At 39.7% G+C, this 23,702-nt stretch overlaps 1 protein-coding gene and 1 long non-coding RNA gene across 21 annotated transcripts in view; one reads left to right on the forward strand and one right to left on the reverse strand.

The window, feature by feature from the left end:
* LOC144310673 (uncharacterized) overlaps positions 1-11,291 on the forward strand; it is a 33,434-nt gene extending 22,143 nt beyond the window's left edge. The window contains exons 2-3 of the long non-coding RNA XR_013376330.1: positions 4,000-4,073; positions 7,427-11,291. This is a non-coding gene — a long non-coding RNA (uncharacterized LOC144310673). The remainder of the gene's footprint in view (positions 1-3,999; positions 4,074-7,426) is intronic.
* DAB1 (DAB adaptor protein 1) overlaps positions 1-23,702 on the reverse strand; it is a 1,166,965-nt gene that overhangs the window by 703,925 nt on the left and 439,338 nt on the right. The window lies entirely within an intron of this gene.

Consider the following 23,702-nt stretch of genomic DNA (forward strand, 5'->3'; position numbering starts at 1 on the left):
GCTCTGAAAATTCTGAAATTGTTCAGGCTTATTGTGGTTCTGAGATGACAAAGAATAATGCTAGTTAAATGCCAATGAACTATTTTTACTCTTTTTATATTAAATGTACAAATTTTGGGGGTGATGGTGGCAGTGGTGCCTCTGACCACCTTCTGTAACACACTTGAACATCCTCATCTGTGTTGCTGTCATCTGTTTAACGCTCCCAGTATATTTTCTCAGTCTGTCTACCTAAAATTGTATGGAATGACATAATTAGTAAGCAATAAAACCTGAATTACAAAAAAAAAAAAAAATAGGACGATGCCCTAGTTCTGAGCTGCTTTTAGGGATTTTCACAAGTGTATCTGTTCATTCATTCATTTATCCACAGATAAGCATTTATTGAGAACCTATTCTATGCCAGGTCTGAAATTGATGCTCGAAGTGCAAAAAGGCATAAATCACATTTCTCCTACAGATAAAGTGGTGATTCTAGCACATGATTTTAAATGGGACCGGGAGATCCCACACGTATCATCAAAATGCAAACCCTATTTTCTCTATCACCAAGACATGGAGTTTCTCTATATTTTCTACTCATTTGTGCCTGCATAATCTTCTGTATTTTGATGGGTAAATCTGCAAGAAAACATCACACTGGATTATAAGTAATGGAGGAAGACCTGCATTTATCCCTGGCTCTGATGTGAATTGTTGAGAGAACTTGGGCAAGTTATTCGTTTTTCTGAACTTTGATTTCTCATCTGTAAGATGATGGACTGAGTTAGCCATAGCTACATATAGAAAATGGAGGCAGAGATGTTTGATTAAACTGAGGAGGGGCAGAAAGAGGGATTGGAATCTTAGAGCCTCCCCTTTTTCTTGTACTTTCCTGTTGACAAGGGGAAATTCACAAACTCTGTAGAATACAGTTTTGTGTTATGAAAACAAAAAAGGAAAACATATTTATATTTGGAATAGACTTTTGGAGAAGGAAATCAGATAAAGTCTTTCATAGCTGTGTCCTCCTCTTCAACTATGCTAAGCCTCTGTGCTAAGCAGGACAAAACAGCCAAATCATTCAGGGGTGAGCCCCTGTGTCTGACATTTCCAGAAAAAGGTCCCCTTCCTCCTCAGAATGGGGGTCTAGGAATATTCCAAGAACATTTCCCACTTGCCACACATTGAGATTATTATGATACATACCTTTCTGGCTCAGATAATGATTTGAGCTGGTTATTTGAATTCATTCTCGAACAAAACGGGGAGATTGCATTTTAGCAGAAATCAAGCTGCGGTGCAAAAAGAGAAAAAAACCTAACATTTGAACACTCACTAAAGTATATATTCCTAAGGAGGAATATCCAACTCTGTGCATGTCTTTCTCTGTCTTAGGGATAAGAGTGGGAGATAGGACAGGATATGCAGGTGAGGCTTTACTTAATTTGTATTGTCTTTTTGGTAGAAAGAACAAAAGGGAGATATACATACTTCTAAAACAGGCCTTCTATAATCCTAGGTGTCTTTTAGTTTCCTGTTACAGATGGGGTTTTCTGGAGGAAGATGCAGAGATATAGGTTAGGGTCCATGATTTTAAAGAGACCAAAGAGAAGAGAAAGGAGCAGGATTGACCAGGGAAAGAAGTTTAACTGTGAGGTGGGCTCCATACTAGTAGAGGGCTCTAGTGTGAATATTGTCCGTCCAGTTTGTGCTGCGTTGGGTCTATCTAAATGGCCCGGCCTTTCTATGCCTGCTTGATTGCTTCTGTCACCAGATGAGACTTGCCAGGGAGGATATGACCTGGACAAGGTGGTCTCTGCAGCTGAGGCAGGTGCTGGAGGAGCTGATAGCTGGAGATTGCCTGATGGCCTCATTCCATGCAGCTGGGCAGCACATCCTTCCTGAAGGAATGTCTTTGTTGTCTGCCACTAGACCCAACACAAAATTGATGGCATAGTTGGGCGATTGAGGAGAAATTAGAGAAGGTGCCATTTATAAGGGTGCTATATTATTCTTTGTAAGTTGCAGTGAACTATACCCATGAACGTCAAGGACCAAGGAAGGTGGCAATTGCCATGACCTGGAGAGGACTGCAGCAGTGGCTCTAACTATAGGAGTAGCCTCCCCTGTTAGGGCTATGGCCTTAGGCAGAAGAAAACAGCAGATATCAACCTATAGCCTAGGAAGAAGCGAGCTAAGGAAATAAAATTTCCTTTCCTCTGCTGGTATCTACCAGTGGGGAAACCCAAACAGCAGCCAGAGGCCATACCATGCCAATTCATGCAATCACCCAGGTACAGAGCAGGGGACAAGGTAGGCTATAGATCTGGAGGCCCAAACAAACATCCAGCATTCTCTAATCCCAGAGCTAGGATTTAAACTGCTGTTAGGATAATTTAACATGATTCTCTAGAATGTGTTAAACGTTAAAAAAAAAAAATCTAAAAAACCACCCAAAACTGTTAGGTTATCTAGGAAGGTCAAGATCACAGTAGAATCTAAGTAACATTAACAGCCTACAGTGAAATCCTGCCACTCCTTCAGTGTCGGTTTTATTGCATTAGACTTGATCTCTGGACTAGGACTATATCTTGGAAAAGACTACAGAAAAAAAATGTGTCTCTCACTTGGTTTAGCTCTATTTTCTCTTTGGCAGGCTATGTTATCCATATCTTCACTGATTCTCGAGACCCAAAGGTTAGAGACCTCCTTGCTTCTCTTTTTTTTTTTTAATTTTTATTTATTTATGATAGTCACAGAGAGAGAGAGAGAGAGGCAGAGACACAGGCAGAGGGAGAAGCAGGCTCCATGCACCGGGAGCCTGATGTGGGATTCGATCCTGGGTCTCCAGGATCGCGCCCTGGGCCAAAGGCAGGCGCCAAACCGCTGCGCCACCCAGGGATCCCCTTGCTTCTCTCTCTAGCCCAGTGCTTTTCAAACTATGCATTGTAATTAATTAGTAGGCTATGAAATCGTTATCATGGCCAACTCTTTTAAAAAACAGTATAGAACAGATTCTGAGTACATTGCATGCAAAAAAACTCAGTAATTATTATTCCGTAACTTTGTTTCAGGTATGTGTATATATACTGAATCAAAATGCAAAGTATATTTCTTATGTGGGTCCCAACAAAAAGTCTGAAATCACTATGCTAGTCTGTTTGAGGTTACAGAAAATAATTATTAAAAAACATGTAGTGCAGATATGCCCATCTCATTTCTACAGTGGATCAGGAATGGGGGTGCAGAGATGAAGATCAGAGATGGTAAAAGATTCAAGGTTAGGTGAGTAGAAAGCTGGCATACAACCTAATCATTGGTTTTCTTATGGCAACATACTGATTGCCGAAAAGATTATTTTAAAATTCCTCCTCCCCCTTCGGTTCTTCCTCCTCTAGGCTATGTCTAGTAACCATCATATCCACCCTAAGGGTGACCTGAAGGCTTCATTCTAAGCTTAGCAAAGAACCCTGTAGCCCCAGTGGAGCTCTAGCTCAGAGCAAGGGGAGGAATTAGATCCAGAGAGAAGTACACTGGGATATGCCTGTGGGTCAGTATCTAGAGAACTCTTGTCCATTGCCAATTGCACATGTCTGATTTTCCTTTCTCAAGACAGATGTGCAAGAGCTCACACACTGGTTGCCAGCTTCTCCTCCTAAATAGCACCCTTATGTCTGGCTCTACCATTATAACTATATTAACAATTCAGCAGCCTTTGGTACATAGGTTAGATCCGCATGCATTTAATTGCCTCGGATGATTAAGAGTTAACACTGCTGACCTACCCAGAGGGAAATTGCAAGGAATATCCAATTAGAGGCAACCAGCCTCTTTGAAAATATCCAGTGTACCAGGAGTGCTTAATAATAATCATGATAATCATAACAATTCTAAATATATATTTTTAAAGCTGTGAGCTGTTTCTCACCCATGGAAAACTTTATTTGCTAGAAAGCAGATCCTTGCAATTATTCAAATTGGAGATTTGTATTTTTTTGTTGTTGTTGTTCCCCACAGCCTCTCCGGTGGAAGAAGGACAGAGAAAGCCATCCCAGAGGGGAACAGAATCAATCCCAGCTGCTCATTAAAAGGTAAACCGTCAATAATCTTTGTCAGGCCTTTTTATCTTGGGCTTTAGTACATGATGATCCCTAAGGCAGCATGTGGTATTGAGATTTAGAATGGCTCCTGGTTTGCACATCCCCATTGGCACAGGATTAACTCTCTGTATACCACTGCACACTGTCTCTGAACCACTGCTGAATGCTGGATGGACAAAGATTATGAGGCTGCTGTGTCCATCTGCAGGGAACATGGGCTTTCCTTGAGAACTATAACTATCTCAAGGTGCTTGGGGGCCAAATCCAGCCATTAGAAGGGGTAGCAGGAGATGAGAAATCAGGAGGTCATCACCAAGATTCCACTAACTCAAAATTCAACTCATGTCATGAGCATTTATTGAGAGCCCTTCATATGAATCTCTCACATTTGGATTTTGGTTGATCTTCAAAATAATGCTGGGAGGGAAGGGTTGTGATTCTTATCCTGCAAAAAAACAAAACAAAACAAAAAACAAACAAACAAAACAAACACCTCAGAGAAGATAACTTGCTGCTAACAATACCCCTGTATTGCATGTCTTTAAGTATCATTCATGTACTGATGACTTCCAAATTTATATCTCTAGTCTAAACTCTTTCTGGAACAACAAATTTACATATCCAACTGTGTGCTTGACATCTTCACTTGGATATCCAATAGGCATCCCAACCCTGACATGTCCGCAACTGAGCTCTTGATTTAGTCCCGTAAACCTGGAATCAATGACAACTCCATTTATCCACTCACTGCACAGGCTCCAAACCCTACAATCATCCTCATTGCCTACTCCCTCTCATTGCATTCATCAGCTAACCCTTATATCCAGACCATTTCTCACCATTTGTCTCTCATCACTCTGTTGTGGTTACTCTGCCCCAACTACCATTCTCTCTCCCTCCTGAGTCACCTTCTAACAAGGTCTCTTCATTTTCCCTTGCCCCTTTCAGCCTATCCCTGAAACATTAGCTATTGTGATCCTAGAAAGATGGAAGGTACATGATATTGTTTCTATGCCCCAATAGCTTCCCAGTTCACAGGGAGGAACTCCAACATTCTTCCTGTAATCTGAAGGTCCTAACTGATTGGGGCCCCATTAGCTCTCTGACTTCATCTACCTTGGTCACATGGCCTCCTTCAGTTTTTCTATCTGACCTACTCCTGATGTGGGTCTGTTACAGGTTGAATTGCATCTAACTCTGTCCCCCACCCCTACCCCCAAAGATGCTGGAGTCCTAACACTCAGTACCACATTAGGAACATGATCGTATTTGAAGAAAAGGTGTTTCTAGAAGCAATCAAGTTAAAATGAGGTCATTAAATGTAGATGCTAATCCAATAAGACTGGTCTTCCTCTTTTTAGATTTATTCATTTGTTTGAGAGAGAGAGGGAGGGAGCATGCACACAGAGGTGGGGAGGGACAGAGGGAAAGGGCAAGAGAAACTTTAGCAGACTTTATGTTCTACACAGAGCCTGACATGTTCAAGAACTCAGCACTCCATTCTAGTCATCTCTCTTTAACAAAGAGAAAGCTCACTGAGGGTAAGAAAAACATCTCAGTCACCTCCTTGGCAATAAGACTCAGCTTTGTGCCTGGCACATGATGAACATTCAGTAAATGATTTTGAAAAAAATGAATTGTACTAAGTGACTAAATGCTCATAGATGCTTACAATTTACTTGGGGTAGACGGGTAAGATTAAAATGCATGAAACAATTAGAGAACAAAGCAAAACAGTATAAAACTAAATACCAAATGGGAACCAAGTGTTCACAACTTCAGAAATCCTCTTATCTTGATAATTGATCCATGCTATATTAGGTTCTTCATATTAGTAGTAATTAGAATAATAATGATCCATTACAATGAAAACTTTAGTTTTCACAATGCTTTCGCATGCATTATCTCACTTGACTCTATTCCAATTATTTAGGGACAAAGAAGTCATAGACTCACTTATGCCACATCATGTAACATGAACAGGTTTCATGTCACATACTCTGCTGAACTCAGTTCCTGGTGAATCGAACTGCTACTCAAGTATTTCTGTGAGCTTTAGATGGTGTAACTTGTTTGTTCCCAGGGACTGAAGAAATGACCCATGGCACAGACTTCTAAAAATACCTAAACAACAAAATCACAAAAATCCCTAAAAATATAAATTTACAAGCAAAGGGGTATTTAGTAAATGCAATTTAATGTCCTCAAAATTTAAAACTATGTTGCATACATTTCACATACAGAGACTGCTGATTATATTTGGAGATTGATTATATTCCCAAATAAGCAAAAGGTTCTTTACCCAAAAGTAGAAAAATACCATTCAAAACTAAGAGGATGATTAGCTGTGAATTGAGTCAAACCTGACCAGAATAATGCTTGTCCATTCCAGCTTTCCTATCACAAAGAAATGCCATTTATTGAGCAGCTATTCTGAGCCAAGTATTGCATCAGGCACTATGTTAAGCACTTTATCTTCATTAACTGTAATATTTAGGCATTCTTAAGATGTGGGTATCATTATCCCCATTTCATTGATGAGAAAATTGATGTTCAAAGAGGTAAAGTAAATGTTGGTCTCACAACATAGCAATTCAGTGGCTGCTAGGATTCAGTCTATCTGACTTCAAAGTTAGTGTTCCCTCTATCTTAGGAAGGTTTGCTAATCAAGAATAAATGAATATTTTAGGGTTTCTAGTAATGTTAGGGACCTTTCATTTCAACTGTTTCTCATTATTGCTCTTAATGAAAATATGAATAATTAATTGGGGACTGACAGTCACCTCCTGATACAAAAACATTCAGAGTTGCAGATGGGTCCTCCCTACCTGACACCATAGCAACCAGTTGAAAAATGGGGAAAAAAAGGAAATCTCTTTTGATCACATAGTTTTGCTTCCATTTTAGGTGGAAGGAAGGAAGGAGAAAGATAATTAGCCTGCTTTCTGACTCTTAGGTATCATTCAACCAGAACATCTGTATTTCCCACTGTTCCTCTATTCTTTAATGATCTCAAAGCATTCTAGTAGCACGCAAGACAAAAAATACCTCCTGGTGGGGAAGAACTAGCTAGTCATAAAGTGGGGTTTTCCAGATTTCCTATTGGAGGACATCTATACCAAGTACCTTAATTCATCAACCTGAGGGGATTTGCTGGGAGACCATGAAACATTTCTTGATGCATTTCCAACTCAGTTGCCGGTGCTAGAAGGTTCTTTCTGCTAAAGGTTTCCCTCCTCACATCTGGTGGGTCTTTTATGTTCCCATAGAAGGAGAGGGAGAAAAAGGTAGTAGCAGGGGCCATTACTAAATTTCGCTCAGGGACTTCACTTCTATGATTTCAGAGCTTTCATGAAGAAGAATGGGATCTCCTTAAGACAAGAAGGCGTGTTACCTAACTCTGTCAAGGAGGCAGAGGGGATCCGGGCAGCAAGGAGAGCCTTCTGACAAGGGGGCATTGGAGCAAACTTACATAATGAAGAGAAGTTTGCCAAGTGGAAAATGAGCAAGTGTGCATATGTGAAACATGTATGTGTGTGGTAGGTTGGGAGTATGGGAAGGAAAAGGAAACACTAGCACATGCAAGGTACAGAGGTATGAAGTAGCGAGGTATAATTTGTATAAACAGCCTCACCTGTAGCCACCTGATCTGGGTTTGCCTTCCTTGTTTTCAGGCTGTAGCTGAGATGTTACTTATCTCCAAGAAGCCTTCCCTGATATGCCAATTCCAGGATAAATTCTCCTACTTTTTATCTCAAAAAAACAAAACAAAACAAAACCCCTGTACTTCCCTTTACTGAATGTAGTTTCCTGCTGTTAGCTAGATTTTTAGGTCTGACGTAGTTTCCTATTACTAGGGAACTACATAACAAAAACGTTAACAAATTACCACAATCTTAGTGGTTTAAAGCAGCAGATATTTATTATCTTACAGCTCTGTAGGCCAGACATCTGAGGTGGGCCTTACAGAGCTAAAATAAAGGTATCAGTAGGACAAGCTCCTTTTGACGCTCCTGGGGATAATCTATTTTCTCGCCTCTCCCAGTTTCCAGTGGTTGCCAGTATTCCTTGGCATATGGCTGCATCATGGTCGCATATCCTTTTCCTCTTCTTGCCTCCTCTATCTCCCACTTGTAAGGACACTTGTGATTATATTTAGGACCCACTAAATAGGATAATCTTCCTAGCACAAGATCCTTAATTTAATCACATGTACAACGTCATTTTGCTACGTAAGGAAACATTCACAGATTCCAGGGATCAGGATCTTGATATCTTTGGAGACCATTATCAGTCTACCACAAAGCCCTTACTGTCATGAGCACCATCAGTTCCTCACTCTGTTCCTAGTGCCCTGCACAGTGTCCAGCTCATAACAGGTACACAGTGTACGTATGTCAAAAAGAAGAAATTAAATTAGAAGGTGTGTGAAAGAATGGATGCCGTAGGTAACCCAAGCCATGTGGGTATCACCACTGACAAGGCTGGACATTGAGCAGGGAAAATCACAAAGGGTTGTGTAGCCATAATAAGGATTTTAGATTTTATGTAATAGTGAGGAATTGCTGAAGGGCTTCAAGCAGAAAACATTTTAAAGAATCTTATGTTAACATAAATGTCATTGGTCCCCACCTTGCCTCTGAGGTCTGCATCTCTCCAGGACAAATTTAGAAAGTGGTATTCCTCTTTTTCAATGGCAAAGTGAACTTGCTCTGATTTTTACTTGTTGGTAGAATGGAACACACACTTGAGGCAGCTTTATGGTTAAGGTACCAGTTTAAAAAGACAAAGTCCTTGCATAAACCAAAGATTCATACACTCCAAAGGGAAGAGTCCATACTCTTTTTCCTGATGACAGTTGCCTTAGTACCTGGAAATCCACAAACTCTGGGTTTCTTTGCAAGGTTCCAGGAACGCAGTATGGAAAAAGGGAGGCTCTCAGACATACAGAAAGGGCCTCAGGCCACTTAGAAATGATCACAAAAAAGCATAAGCATATGCTTCCCTCAAGTGAAGATGTGTGCATGTATGCCCACATGGGGGAGAGGGACAGGGGAGGAAAAGGAACAGACAACAAGGAATTTTATAAGTGGGCTCCGCAGCTGCCAAGTAAATGGGAATATGTTCAGCACTCAAAGGGAAAAGCAAAGGCAATGCCAGCATGGCTCTCAGAACCACTGCCTGTTGCCAGAAACCTTTGAAAGTACATTTTTTTCTCATTCACATTCCCAAACAGTAAATAGCATTGTCAAACCCAATCTTGTCATAAACACAACTCATTTGGCATTTTCTAATCTTTTACATTGATTTAACCAGCAAAGGGTTTTCCCATCCACATCTCATTGGAGGCTCATACTACCTCCTTAGAGGGAGGCATGGAAGCTCTCATAATCTCTATTTTAGAGGCTCAGAGGGGACATGGGCTTCTGCCCACCGTAACATAGTGAGTCAACTAAGGTGGATTATTCCAATTCCAGTTCTGTTGTGCTATTCAAATTATGCTTTGGAAGGATCGTATCACATTACCTAGGTGGAATTTGTATGTGTCTACACACACACACACATAATATATATATATGTGTATACACACGCACACACACACACACACAATAGACATGTTTATATGCTCCTAAAACATACAGATCCAACAGGAAAGCACTTGAGATGCCATCAAGAGAGTACAAAGAGAAAAGTATTATGTTCAGACGAAATAATGGCACGGAAGCCTTTCTTTACTCTCAACTAAAGGAATGAAACCATGATGACAAATTCATAGGGGCCAATTCACTTGGATATTCTTTGGATTAAAAAGCTAGATGGTAATTAGGATATGTGTCATACTCCTCTAGAACAAGAACTCCTGTATCATCATATTTTTAAAAATCTCCAATATCGACACCTTTTTCTGTGGTCAGTATTGCACAATGTTGGGCCACTAGAGGCAAATGAAGATGTAATCCCTGCTTTCAAGGGGCTCACAACTGAGGGACAGGAAGCTTTGTAAATCTAGCCATTCTCCTACAACAGAACAAGTTTCTTTCAACTTGTTAACCCATGGGAACACAGCAGTTGGGCATCTAACTCCACTTCATTCACAGGAGGCTTTCTAGCAGAGCTGATGTGGGGGCAGAAGGGAGGATGCTGTGTGGGAGCTGGCTGGATTAGCAGAGCTCATGAATGTTCAGTGACTCAACCAAAGAATAAATAACTGAATGAAGGAGGGACTCCAGTTTCTCTGCATGGGCCTGATCCTGTCTCTGGGCCACCACAGTAAGTCTCCATTTCTTTTAGACAGTCAAATATGCAAGTTTATTGCCTCAAAGCCTCAAGAATTTATAGATTGTTTAGGAAGTGGAGGTAATACTCAATAAATTAAACAAACAAACAAACAAACCCACAACCTGGGGGAAATGAAAAGATCCACAGCCTCTTCCCCTTGTCTAATGAAAGAAAATAAACATTTCTGGTTTCTCTTCACTCAGTGCTATCCCATCTTCTCCCTCGGTTAGTGAATTTTTTGGATGTCCAATTATCAGTCAGGCTGGAAACAAGTTTCTCTTCTTTAAGATAAACAGCCAATGACTGAAGCACAATTTATATCTATTATGTTTTCATTGGGCTCCCGTCTCAGTCTGGGTGAGGCTAAATAAGAAGAACGGTTAGAAAAATTGGAGGCGAGGACACAAATGAGTATTTTACCTTTGGCATTTAGATGTGGATCTGATCCCGAACCCCATGTGTCTTCCTCTGTGACATTTCTAGCACTGAACAGGAAAGTACGAGTCTAAATACAGATATAGTCTATAATGAATCCATCTGGCCCCACATCAAGATTTTAAATATTTACAATTATGGCCCTGGCCTTATTAAACTTGCAGGAAAATAGCAGCAATAGGGTTTACATATTAGGCTGGAGAAGCTTCCTTTTTCCTGCATGATGACAGCCACTGCCTGAAATTTCCCAAAAAATATATATTCGTTTACCAGACTCTCAAGGTCAGGAGATGGCATTGAAACACCGGGAAAATGGCTTGCTGGGATTTCTCAAACTGCACACAGGGCACAGCAAAGAGCATGTATGAGCTATCAAGTCCTTATTTAAATCCATTCCCATCTTGAAAGGCTATTCCATGCTGATTGCCCAAGAGGAGGCAATTCTAGCAGATAAATGGGAACAAGTGATAAATACTGGGAAATTAGGAACTTCCTGTTATCAGAAGCAATGCAAAAATCAAGATTTGAGAGGCACCTGGGTGGTTCAGTCGGTTGAGCGGTTGCCTTTAGTTCAGGTCATGATCTCAGGTCTTGGGATGGAGCCCTACAATGTCAGGCTCTCTCTCAGCAGGGAGCCTGCTTCTCCCTCTCTCTCTGTCCCTCTACCCTGTTGGTGTGCTCTTTCTCTCTCTCTCTCTCTCTCTCAAATAAATAAAATGTTAAACAATAGAGATCTGAGCCTGAGTTAAAACCTGATCTTATTAGTGTCTTCTAGTTTGAGAAGGCAAAGTGGCTTCCTTAAAGAATCACATGGCTGGGATGCCAGGAAATTTTGGTTCCAGTATGAGCCTGCCACTCACCCATAATCTCAGTTTCCTTGAGAGCTCTTTTTCTTTTCTTTTCTTTTTTTTTTTGTATATATATTTTTATTGGAGTTTGATTTGCCAACATATAGTATAACACCCAGTGCTCATCCCGTCAAGCGCCCTCCTCAGCACCCAACACCCAGTCACCCCATCCTCTCACCTCCTCCCCTTCCACTACCCCTTGTTCATTTCCCAGAGTTAGGGAGAGTCCATTTTCTCATTAGTAAAATGGAAGGAATAACCACTCCCTGCCTCATAGGATTGTTGGAAGATCCAACACTGGTTTGCAAACACTATGGTTTAAGAGCCATTAGGGTTGCTACAGATTAGTTGAATGGATCATAACTACTATTATTTAAACAAAATATAGAATAAAATAAAACAGAATGAGATGTAGGATTGCTCACATATAAGTTTTGCAAAATTTTTGTTTTGTTTATATGTATGTATAATATACACCTCTCACCTCCTCCCCTTCCACTACCCCTTGTTCATTTCCCAGAGTTAGGGAGAGTCCATTTTCTCATTAGTAAAATGGAAGGAATAACCACTCCCTGCCTCATAGGATTGTTGGAAGATCCAACACTGGTTTGCAAACACTATGGTTTAAGAGCCATTAGGGTTGCTACAGATTAGTTGAATGGATCATAACTACTATTATTTAAACAAAATATAGAATAAAATAAAACAGAATGAGATGTAGGATTGCTCACATATAAGTTTTGCAAAATTTTTGTTTTGTTTATATGTATGTAGGTATGTACTAGGTTGCTTTGGTAAACATATCTGTTTCTGTAAATTAAGGCTATAGTATATGAAAGACCTTTGTAAAATGTAAATGGAAGTATTCAATTCCCAAGCTAGTGGCCCAGCAATAACAAATGTGTCGTTTCATCTATGCAGTATTTTATTTTTTAAAAAATATACTTTATTTTTGAGTTTTTGGTTCATAGCAAAATTGAGTAGAAAGTACAGAGATTTCCTATATACTTCAAAAATCAGTTGACCACATTTATGCGAGTCTACTTCTAGGCTCTATCTTCTGTTCTAGAGATCAATTTGTCTATCCTTCCACTAATACCACACTGTCTCAATTGCTGTAGCCTCACAGTAGGTCATGAAGTCAGGCAGTGTCAGTCCTCCAACTTAATTCTTTTTCAGTGCTCTTCTGGGTCTTTTGCTTCTCCATGTAAGTTTTAGAATCAGTTTTCCAATACCCACACTATAACTTGGTGGGATTCTACTGAATCTAAAGATCAAGTAGGGAAGACCTGACAGCTCAACAATACTGAATCTTCCTATTAACCATGAACATATGATATCTCTCCATTTATTTAGTTCTTTGATTTCTTCATCAGAGTTGTAGAGTTTTCTTTATATAGGTCTTGTGTATATTTTGATATGTAAGCTACTTATTTTATTTCTGGTGGTGTTAATATAAATAGAATCATGTTTTAAATTTCAAATTCTATTTGTTCATTGCTGGTATATAGGTGAATGATTAACTCCTATATGTTAACCTTGTATCCTGCAACTTTGATGTAATCACTTATTAGTTCTGGGAGCTTTCTGTTGTTGATTTGCTCAGATTTTCTACCTAGATGATTATATTGCTCAAAAACAAAGAGCATTTTATTTCTCTTTCCCAATCTGTATACCTTTTATTTCTCCTTCTGTCTGAATGCATCCAGTGGTATTGGAACAGTGGTGAATGGGGATATCCTTAGGCTTGTTCCTGATCTTAGTGTGAAAGCTTTGAGATTCTCACCACTAAGTATGATGTCATCTGTAAATTTTTGTAAATATTCTTTATCAACCTAAGCTTTCCAAATAATCTTTTTAAATGTACTCAGCGCTCATATCCCAGGTCCTTCAACTGCCACTGTGGCTTATTCTCAGCATCTTTGACTCATGTTACTTAACTGATCATGAAAGCCTCTGTATTTGTGATAGTTAGGTAAAACATATGTGTACAGACCTCCAGTTTGGGAGTTTCCACACTGAAATAGTATCGTCTTTGCAATTGTTGCCTAAATTCTTAAGAACAGGAACTTGATCTTTCAATGTATCCTCCAGGCTGGCAATGTCCTTTACATAGTACCTGCTCAATAAATATTTCTCTTTTTAAAAATGTTTTTTTATTTATTTTTAAAGATTTTATTTATTCATTCATGAAAGAGAGAGAGAGAGAGAGAGAGAGAGACATAGGCAGAAGGAGAAGCAGGCTTCCTGACAAAGAGCCTGATGTGGGACTCCCAGGATCTGGGATCACGCCCTGAGTTGAAGGCAGACACGCTCTACCGCTGAGCGACCCAGGCATCCCTGAAAGATTTTATTTATTTATACATTAGAGATTCAGAGATAGAGACAGAGGGAGAAGTACATTCCCTAGAATGACTCAGTCCCAGGACCCCGGGATCATGACCTGAGCCAAAGGTAGACGCTCAACCATTGAGCCCCCCAGGTGCTCCCTAATAAATATTAATTGAACCAAAGAACATTACTGGTGGATAAATGAGCAGAGTTGAGATTTCTGGATTCTTGTCTGGGCTCAGGCTTTGCCACTGGCCACCTGAGTGAGACTTAGGGAGCCATTTCCCTGCTCTGTGTTTACGTTTTCTTCATTGGTAAAATGAGAGTACTGGACTCAAACCAGTGTTTTTCATACATATGTGTGCTCTGGGAGAGCCACAAGCAATGAAAGGTGCTTGTGTCTGCTAAATGATGAAAATTTAAACTGCTAGAAGAATCCATTTATTGCCTTTATATGTTTTATGTTTTTAGGTTCTGCCTCAAGATTTCATTTAACTAGATGATCTCAAGGATCCCATCTAGCTCTGCCATTCAAGGACTCCACTCCAGTGTAGTGCTATCTCAGGCACACTCCAATGCCTTCATTAAGTTGTCTGTTTTTCCTTCAAAGCCAGCTAAGGTATTAGTGACTGAGGCAGTGCTTGATATGAATAGAACATTTGACTACACACAGCTGGGGTCTTCATCTGTTATCTGGCTTTCAAACAGAGTCCACATAAATGGTCCCATCTTCCTTTGACTCCTGCAATTCCTGATGACTAACGGCATTCGTCTCCTCTGATATGTGGCTACTCCTATAGATCTTCCTGGGAACTTTCTGTTTTAGGGGTTCATCCATCAGCCAACTTGGATTAGGAGGACAGTTAATGGAGAATTCATTATGATGAGAAATCTGTGAGTTGCAGTCATAAAATTTGCTTTTGCTTTTATAGAAAGCTTCATCACTCACCCACTCCTCCTGAAAACAATTGATACCAGGCTTAACTCTCCTACTCTGTTCTCCGGCTATTTGATTTGTTTCCATGTAAGTTTACTAAGTGCTTATTATGTACCTGGTACCATGCTAAACATGAGCAGTAAACCAAATTGTGCCTTACATATCCATGCTACCAGTGACCCTTGGGATTTCCCCTTTCTATTCTCTTATCTCAAGATTATATTCACTCGCAAATTATATTAAGCCTTTTCTGGCCCATCCCTCATAAGCTAACTTATTATTCATCATACTTTGTACTTGTATTCTTTGACTTCTTTCTTTAGATGACATGTTTTACCTTGTGCCTCTGTTTCTTTACTTCATGGGGAAGATAAAGAGTAAAAAAGGAGCAAAGCACTGAAATTGTGTCAGCTACATGATATGTATTAAATAAACACTAGCTATTATTATTTTATACTCATAACTGGCATTGTATCTATTTCATCTGAGTAGATAAGATAGAGTAGAAAGCAAGGATGGGAGGGGCCTGGGCATTGGGAATGGTCATTCAAAGGGAGGAAGAAAAGATCCAAAGGATTCCAGATGTGTAGATGCTTGGACCAGGGGTGGAACAGAAAGGAGATGCTTTTGGACTGAAAATAGATAATGCCAGAAATGTTCTTCCAATTGTAGCTTCCGTTCCAAGCTATGACCAGTTTCCCATGAAGGGTCAGACATCATGACTGTTGTCACTTCTCCAGCCCTATCACCCTGCAGCTCTGGAAGGAAATTTTCTGTGCTGGCCTTTCAAGAGGAGCTGCCTCAGGCTTTCAGCTCAGACTGCCAAGTCAAGGGAGAGGGTCACACTTCTTGGCAGCCAAGGGTGAAGGGCTCCTCAGGCAATACTTGATCTGCTGGCTGCTTTTCTGGCAGCCCACTCAAAATTATTGATTTGAGTATGTGGATTAGAATGAGAGCTGGAGCTGTAAAGGGGTCTGTTATTGATGCCTAATAAAACTGGTATAATTTGAGGGTCCTCTGTTCACACGCTCTCAGAGGGTCTAAGTCTGTGCTTTCCACCTAAGGCTAGAACCCACAGTTCAAAAGTTGTCAGTACTCTATTCATCTGGCCAGCTGCAAACTGGCCATATCAAAGCATATATGCAGTGGTATTTAGTTATTATCACATGGTCATACGGGGGCTTAAATTCTTCCTTGGAACCTTTTTTAATGAGGTTATTCATTTGCGGGTTTTTTTTCCCCATGATTTGGTTCAGTTATCCATTAAACAAATACGTTCTAATCTCCTGGAACAGTACTTCCTATTTAGATAAGTTAGAAAACAACTATACAATCTCTGCTCTCTATTGATCACAGACTAATTATTAGAGAAAAAGAGTAAACAATAACATAGAGAGTGAGCAGTGTTACAACAGTGATCAGGACATATTAAGGCATGGGCAAGGCCCCTGGAGACAAATATCAAAAGGAGTGAGTCAAATATAAAAATGCAGTTTTATTTTATTTTTTTATTTTTTTAAGGATTTTATTTATTTATTCATGAGAGACACAGGCAGAGGGAGAAGCAGGCTCCATGAAGGGAGCCTGATGCAGAACTCTATCCCGAGACTCCAGGATCACGCCCTGGGCCGAAGGCAGGCGTTAAACCGCTGAGCCATCCAGGGATCCCCTAAAAATGCAGTTTTAAAACAAATACATGTGGGCAATAGACATGCACAATCCTTCCTCCTAAGCCCTACCTTGACCTTGAGTTGCACCACATTTCTGGCATCCCATGTCCCTAAACATTCCACTACAACAGAGGCCTCCCCTAGATGGGCTTAGCATCAGATATCTGAGCATGTTTATTTTACCTATAGTTTGGTAGTAAAACATGTTTCCTTGTTTTATATGCTAAATAAAAAGCCTACTTCAAAATACTATACAATATTCACAGTAATGATGATAATCAATTGCTAACATTTATTGGCTACCTATTTGGCTAAGCAGTTTATATCCATCAGTTATTTAGTCCTTGTGAAACCTTGCGTGTTAGGATCTATTGGTCTTCATTTCACAAGAGGACATGGAAGTACACAGAATTTGCCTTAAATTACCTCACTACTAAGTGATGGAGCTTAAACTTGAATCCATATCTGACTACTAAACAAATCCCTCTCATCACTGCCTTATATTATTTCAGAAAAGGGTCTTTGGGTACATAATGGGGCAAAGCTTCACCAAAGAGCTAAGTGCTTAAGAACAAACAGGAATTTAAAAATTTGTTCATCTTGGGGCACCCAGGTGGCTCAGTGGTTGAGCATCTGCCTTTGGCTCAGGTCATAATCCCAGGACCCAGGATCGAGTCCCACATCAGGCTCCCTGTAGGGATCCTTTTCCCTCTGCCTATGTCCCTGCCTCTCTCTGTGTGTCTCTCATGAATAAATAAATAAAATCTTAAAAAAAATGTGTTCATCTCAATAACCATTTAGCCTCCTCTGTTCTACCAGTTCTACCAGTTCATTTATTTCAATTTAATGAATGAATACTAAGGTGGCCATTCAATGCCTCAAATTTTGGTAATTATATATACATATATATATATATATATAATATATAATATACAAAATTTGAGGCATTGAGTGGTCACCTCAGTGTTTATATATATAAACATATATACATATATATGTATATACATATACATAATGTAATTTCTGTAATGTAATTTTCTGTAATTTCTTTCTCTTCATCTTCCCTGCCTTTTATCCCCATGAGCCTAGCAGAGTGCTAGACACATACTTGACTGGTGACGGATGGGTGTATACAAAATCTGAGATTTGGGCAACCTCCCAAGTCATCAGTCATGATGCAGAGCTTGAAGGTGACAGCTACATATCCCCAGCTGCAGTTTGAACAAAAACAACATTTTATTTCAAGGCACAGTGGAAAGCTTCTCCTTTGCTTTGAGAGTGTTAATTATTTTGAAGAGTAAAAATGTGTGTTCAGACTGGGGCAGAAATATCCAGACCCTTTGCCGCTAATTTCTAAAGACAGATTCTATTCTTTTACCAAAGATGTCTTCTTTAATCAAATGTTATGCACTCTTTTGATTTTCTTTGCTGGTTTTGGTCTCCATTCTGTTCTGTTGTTCAAGAATCATTTTTAGAGATTTGGGGAGTAGGTAGGGAAGGGAAAGGGCTCTAATAAGCCAAGAACAATAAATAGAGCAAATTTTCCTTTATGCTTTTGGAAACAGGAAGACCCGAGAACAAGTTAAGAGAGCTCTTCCTTTGCTAGCAAATTCATTTTCATAATGAGAGGCGGTCATCTTTCCTGAGGAGTCTGAAGTTCTAAGATAAAGATGAAAAGATGGTATTTTATCATAATGACATGGATCTGCATCCCCATTTATTTTGTGCTCCAGCAGCAAAATATACTGGGGACTGTCATTCTGCTTTCAAACTGGGAAAATATTTAGCTATTTAAATGATTCGAAAGTAAAAAGAAGGACCAAAGGGGAACAGCACAGAATAATAGCTTTATAGTCTCTCTAGGAGAAAAAAAAATCAAACCAATGACCCAGATAGTCAGAATTTGTAACTTGCTTCCGTTCTGTCTACAACTAGTGCTCTATAGGAAAGAGTAATTCTTTGGCTGTTCCTTACTACGAATAATCATTCTTTATACCCTTATAGCACTTTAGACTTCTTTCAAAGTACTTCCATGTCCATGATCTCATTTAGGCCTCAGAGCAGCCTTGCAAACTATTCAGGGCCAGCGTGATCACCCCCATTAGCTGAAATCAGTGTGTGTTCACACACCTCACCCTAGCCTTAGGTATAGTTAAAAGAGCAGAAACCACAACCACATACTCAGGTCCAAACACCAGATTTCTTCTCCCAGAAACCTACCTCTTTCTTTCTCAGAAGGTGCACAAATGTCAGCAGCTCACAAAGTTACAAATTTCACCATCTTCAAAACAATTAACTTCATGTGCCTCCAGTAGCCAACAATATTGAAAATACAGCCTTGCTCTGGAAACAGAAAGTGATGGTATCTCTCCTCTTCTCTTTTTTTTATTTGAGTCCAAGAGTATCTGGAACTTTGGGTGGAAACTTAATCACTTAAAACAAAAATGTAGGGGATGTATTTGAGAGCACCTCATTTTCCATTATGACATATGTTTCAGTCACATCATGTTGGTGCCTAGCTCTACCTCTGCTTTAAATCTACAATTGGATTGTATTTTCACCTTCTGGTTTAAATACATTTCGAGTGTGTCAGTATCATTGCTTCTACTCCAGATTAATAGGATCAGCCAGAAGGATGGCTGACATTTTTGTTGCTATAGAAACTGGTCCTGATGTTACACAGCTTGCCTTTCCCCTATTTGCCATACATCTATCCAGCTACTGAACACGGACATCTTTTTGTTTCACAAGGAATTACATTAAAAAATTAAGCCATGATTTCATCTTGTTTTTGTTTCCGTTCTAAGAGAGTATTAAATAATATTATGAGGCATCCAGAAAAAAGTAGGAATTGGTGATATTTCTTGATAGCTTAAGAGCTTCCAGATATAAAAAGAATACAAGTTGAAGGGTGCCTGGCTGGCTTATTTGGTAAAGCATATGACTCTTGCTCTCAGGGTCATGAGTTCAAACCCCATGTTGGGCATAGAGCCTACTTTAAAAAAGAAAATACAAGTTGAGCATATTATCCTACAACCTAAATCCTTATTCTTTCCTGCTTGAGTTAAGTACTTCAAGGTTTTCCTTAGCAAACCCCTAGGCCAAGCCAGCACATTGCATCAGAGCCTATGGACAACCATACCAAGACAACTCCTTCTTTTGTCCCTCCCATCTATACACAGAAAAAAATTAGTTTCTGGATGGCTGTTTCTTTAAATATGTCATCAACATCCTCCAACATATCACCTCCACTCTACATTGAAATTCTTTCTCCACAGATGCACTACTGCCCCCAGAGAAAACCTCTCATACAGAATTAAGATGTAAAGTCTCAGCACTTAATGATGCAGCTAGCATGTATGTCTGATGCCAGAAGGTACACACAAGGAGGAAAAGATAGAGGGAATGGGGGGAAAAAGCACCCTGGGAAATGACTGGGAAACACAGCTTCTCCAGTAATGACTAATGTTTATCAAAAGCAGAGGCCATGAGCAGCTCTCTAATTGGCAGAATTGAAACTGTCAAATGCCTTTTTGTCATGGCTATGATGATAGGTAGTAAAAGGTTATACATTAGAGTGGAATTTCTCCCTTTCCCATTACAGGTTTAAATAAAACATTCACAATCATTTAGGAGGCATAGATGACCAAAAGGGACCGATTCTTCCAGCAGCTCTCTAGGTTATCAAGCTTACTCGTAGCTGTTGCAGAACCTTGAGGGATGTATCCACTTTGGAAATCAGGTGGAATTTATGAGTAGTGTATTGACTAAAAGAATATTTAAGCAAGACTTTTCATTTGATAGAATATGGAACTCACCCTATTAGATACAGAGAACTCTATTTTTTTGTATAGTTTTTTTATTGGAGTTCGATTTGCCAACATATAGCATAACACCCAGTGCTCATCCCGTCAAGCGCCCCACTCAATGCCCATCACCCAGTCACCCCAACCCCCCACCCACCTCCCCTTCTACTACCCTTTGTTCATTTCCCAGAGTTATGTGTCTCTCATGTTCTGTCTCCCTCTCTGATATTTCCCCACTAATTTTCTCTCCTTTCCCATTTAATTCCTTTCACTATTTTTTATATTCCCTGAATGAATGAAACCATATAACATTTGTCCTTCTCTGACTGACTTACTTCACTCAGCATAATACCCTCCAGGTCCATCCACGTCGAAGCAAATGGTGGGTATTCATCATTTCTAATGGCTAATATTCCATCGTATATATAGACCGCAGCTTCTTCATCCATTCATCTTTTGATGGACACCGAGGCTCCTTCCACAGTTTGGCTATTGTGGACATTGCTGCTATAAACATCAGGGTGCAGGTGTCCTGCCATTTCACTGCATCTGTATCTTTGGGGTAAATCCCCAGCAGTGCAAGTGCTGGGTGGTAGGGCAGATCTATTTTTAACTCTTTGAGGAACCTCCACACGGTTTTCCAGAGTGGCTGCACCAGTTCACATTCCCACCAACAGCGCAAGAGGGTTCCCCTTTCTCCACCTCCTCTCCAACATTTGTTGTTTCCTGTCTTGTTAATTTTCCCCATTCTCACTGGTGTGAGGTGGTATCTCATTGTGGTTTTGATTTGTATTTCCCTGATGGCAAGTGATGCGGAGCATTTTCTCATGTGCCTGTCAGCCACGTGTATGTCCTCTTTGGTGAAATTTCTGTTCATGTCTTTTGCCCATTTCATGATTGGATTGTTTGTTTTTTGCTGTTGAGTTCAATACGTTCTTTATAGATCTTAGATACTAGCCCTTTATCTGATATATCCTTTGAAAATATCTTCTTCCATTCTATAGGTTGTCTTTTAGTTTTGTTGACTGTTTCTTTTGCTGTGCAGAAGCTTTTTATCTTGACTAAGTTCTGATAGTTCATTTTTGCTTCTGTTTCCCTTGCCTTCATAGATGTATCTTGCAAGAAGTTGCTGTGGCTAAGTTCAAAAAGGGTGTTGCCTGTGTTCTTCTTGTCTCACATTTAGATCTTTCATCCATTTTGGGTTTATCTTTGTGTATGGTCTAAGAGAATGGTCTAGTTTCATTCTTCTGTACATGGCTGTTCAATTTTCCCAGCTCCATTTATTGAAGAGACTGTCCTTTTTCCAGTGGATAGTCTTTCCTGCTTTGTCGAATATTAGTTAACCATAGAGTTGAGGGCCCATTTTTGGGTTCTCTATTCTGTTCCATTGATCTATGTGTGATACAGAGAATTCTAATGAGGTTGAGGCTATTTTGTATCAAGAGCCAAAGAGGAAGAAGAAATGCCAGGAGCCTTTCTATCATTTCTATCATAATTTCTGTGAGGTAGAAGTTCTCTTCAAATTCACCTGACAGATGAAGAGGCTGAGGTTGGGCAAGGGCTAAATATTGTCTATAACACCACCTTACTGGCTCCCAGGCTTCCTTCAAGTGGTTGAGTTGGAAAGTGGAATGGCCAATAGTAGGTAATGTGTGTATGTGATCATTTTTGTAGTTGGCCTATACAATCTACACATAACACAACATGAGCTAATTAAAGGATAATGCCTATGGACTCAAGCTAGTTTGTTTCAAAGTGCTGCTATCCGTGGTGATCAGAGAAGATCGTTTTTCATTGAGGCTGTAAATATCAAGTGTCTCTTCTTGCCAAAAGAAGTGCTGCTGGGACAGGAAGATAGTGAAGACCATAGAAAAGAGGGTCTGTCTGGACAGAATAGGCACTCTAGTCAAGGCAATACTAGGTATGAGTTCTTCTGAATGAAAATTCTGCGGAGTAACCTAATTGCTCCAGGTGCATCTTTTATAGGGTCACAGTGTAGCTTAACATTTAAACTAGGACTCTTTTGATGATGAAAGGGGAATTAATAATCATTTATACCTGAACAACAGGTATAAATTGAAACTTTCTTGGGCAAATACACAAGTATGGTTGCCCTATTTATATGGTAGTTGCATATAAGCAGACATAATAAATTCAGTATTGTCCTGGGGACAGACTAAAAGTTCAGTCATTCTCCAAAGATTATTTAGTCATTCAAGTAAAGCTCCACTTTAAGAAGCTTGCTGATATTATTCTATTAGTCTTGTCTAATAGAAACAATGCAAGCCATATATATGTTTACATTACATTTAAAAAGTTGCCACATTAAAAAGGAGAAATTTTAGTAATGTATTTTATTTATCCCAATATACCTAATTAATTATCATTTCAATACATAACCAATACAAGAAATCATTAATAGGATACTTTGCCTTTTTTTTTCCAGATCAGACCTTGAATAGGTAGGTTTTGAATGTCCTGAGATAGAGTGCTTCCAAGAGAAAAAGAGCGAAAGAACTCTTTAGACATCCCAGATAGAATTGAAGAAAATAATGGCAGAAACTTAAAAAAAAAAAAAGAACTATACTTCCCCCCAGCATTACTGAGCTATATTGATTGAAATATAAGAACCACAATGTTTTATTCAAGTGGATAGGATTCTAAATTTGAGTTGGAAGAAAAGGCGGGAGTGGAGAGGTAGGACTCATAGGTAGAAAGAGATGAGGCAAAAAGAGAGTACATGATGCCCAGGAAGTAAGCATGAGTTTCTTCATACAGATAGCATGTCTGGGCCCTCTGGAAGGAAGGGAGTAGGCTATGCAGCTATGGAAGACAGAACAAACTCTGCATGTCTAGACAAGAAAGGATAAAGAGGATCTGGAGAAGACTGGGAGCCCCTTGAGGTCTGAGTAAACAACTAATCTTTGTACTTCCAGCACCCAGCATCATGCAGAGGATAACTTCTTAACTGTTGGGCAGATGAATTTCCAGGCGTGGATGTGTACAAAGAAATGGGTCCTGGGATGAAGGAAGGGTAAGCACCAACCATGGGAGGCCTTCATGTTCTTATGTATGTTGTCTAATACAAGGACACTGCTTTTCAAATTTGACCAACTATTCTTTCAGGGTGTGACTCAGAGGAATAGGGCATCCAAGACATGTTACCTCAAAATGAGTTTGGAGGAGAGCCTGAGAACTTCATTACTGACTGGAGTATAATAATACATGCAGGTATTGTCAGCACAAAGTTCACATCTGACCTCATCAATAACATGTGTAGAGACTGATATACATCAGATGTTTAGTAGCATTTT

This window comes from Canis aureus, chromosome 3 (genome assembly GCF_053574225.1).
Source record: "Canis aureus isolate CA01 chromosome 3, VMU_Caureus_v.1.0, whole genome shotgun sequence".
Classification (NCBI taxonomy): domain Eukaryota; kingdom Metazoa; phylum Chordata; class Mammalia; order Carnivora; family Canidae; genus Canis; species Canis aureus.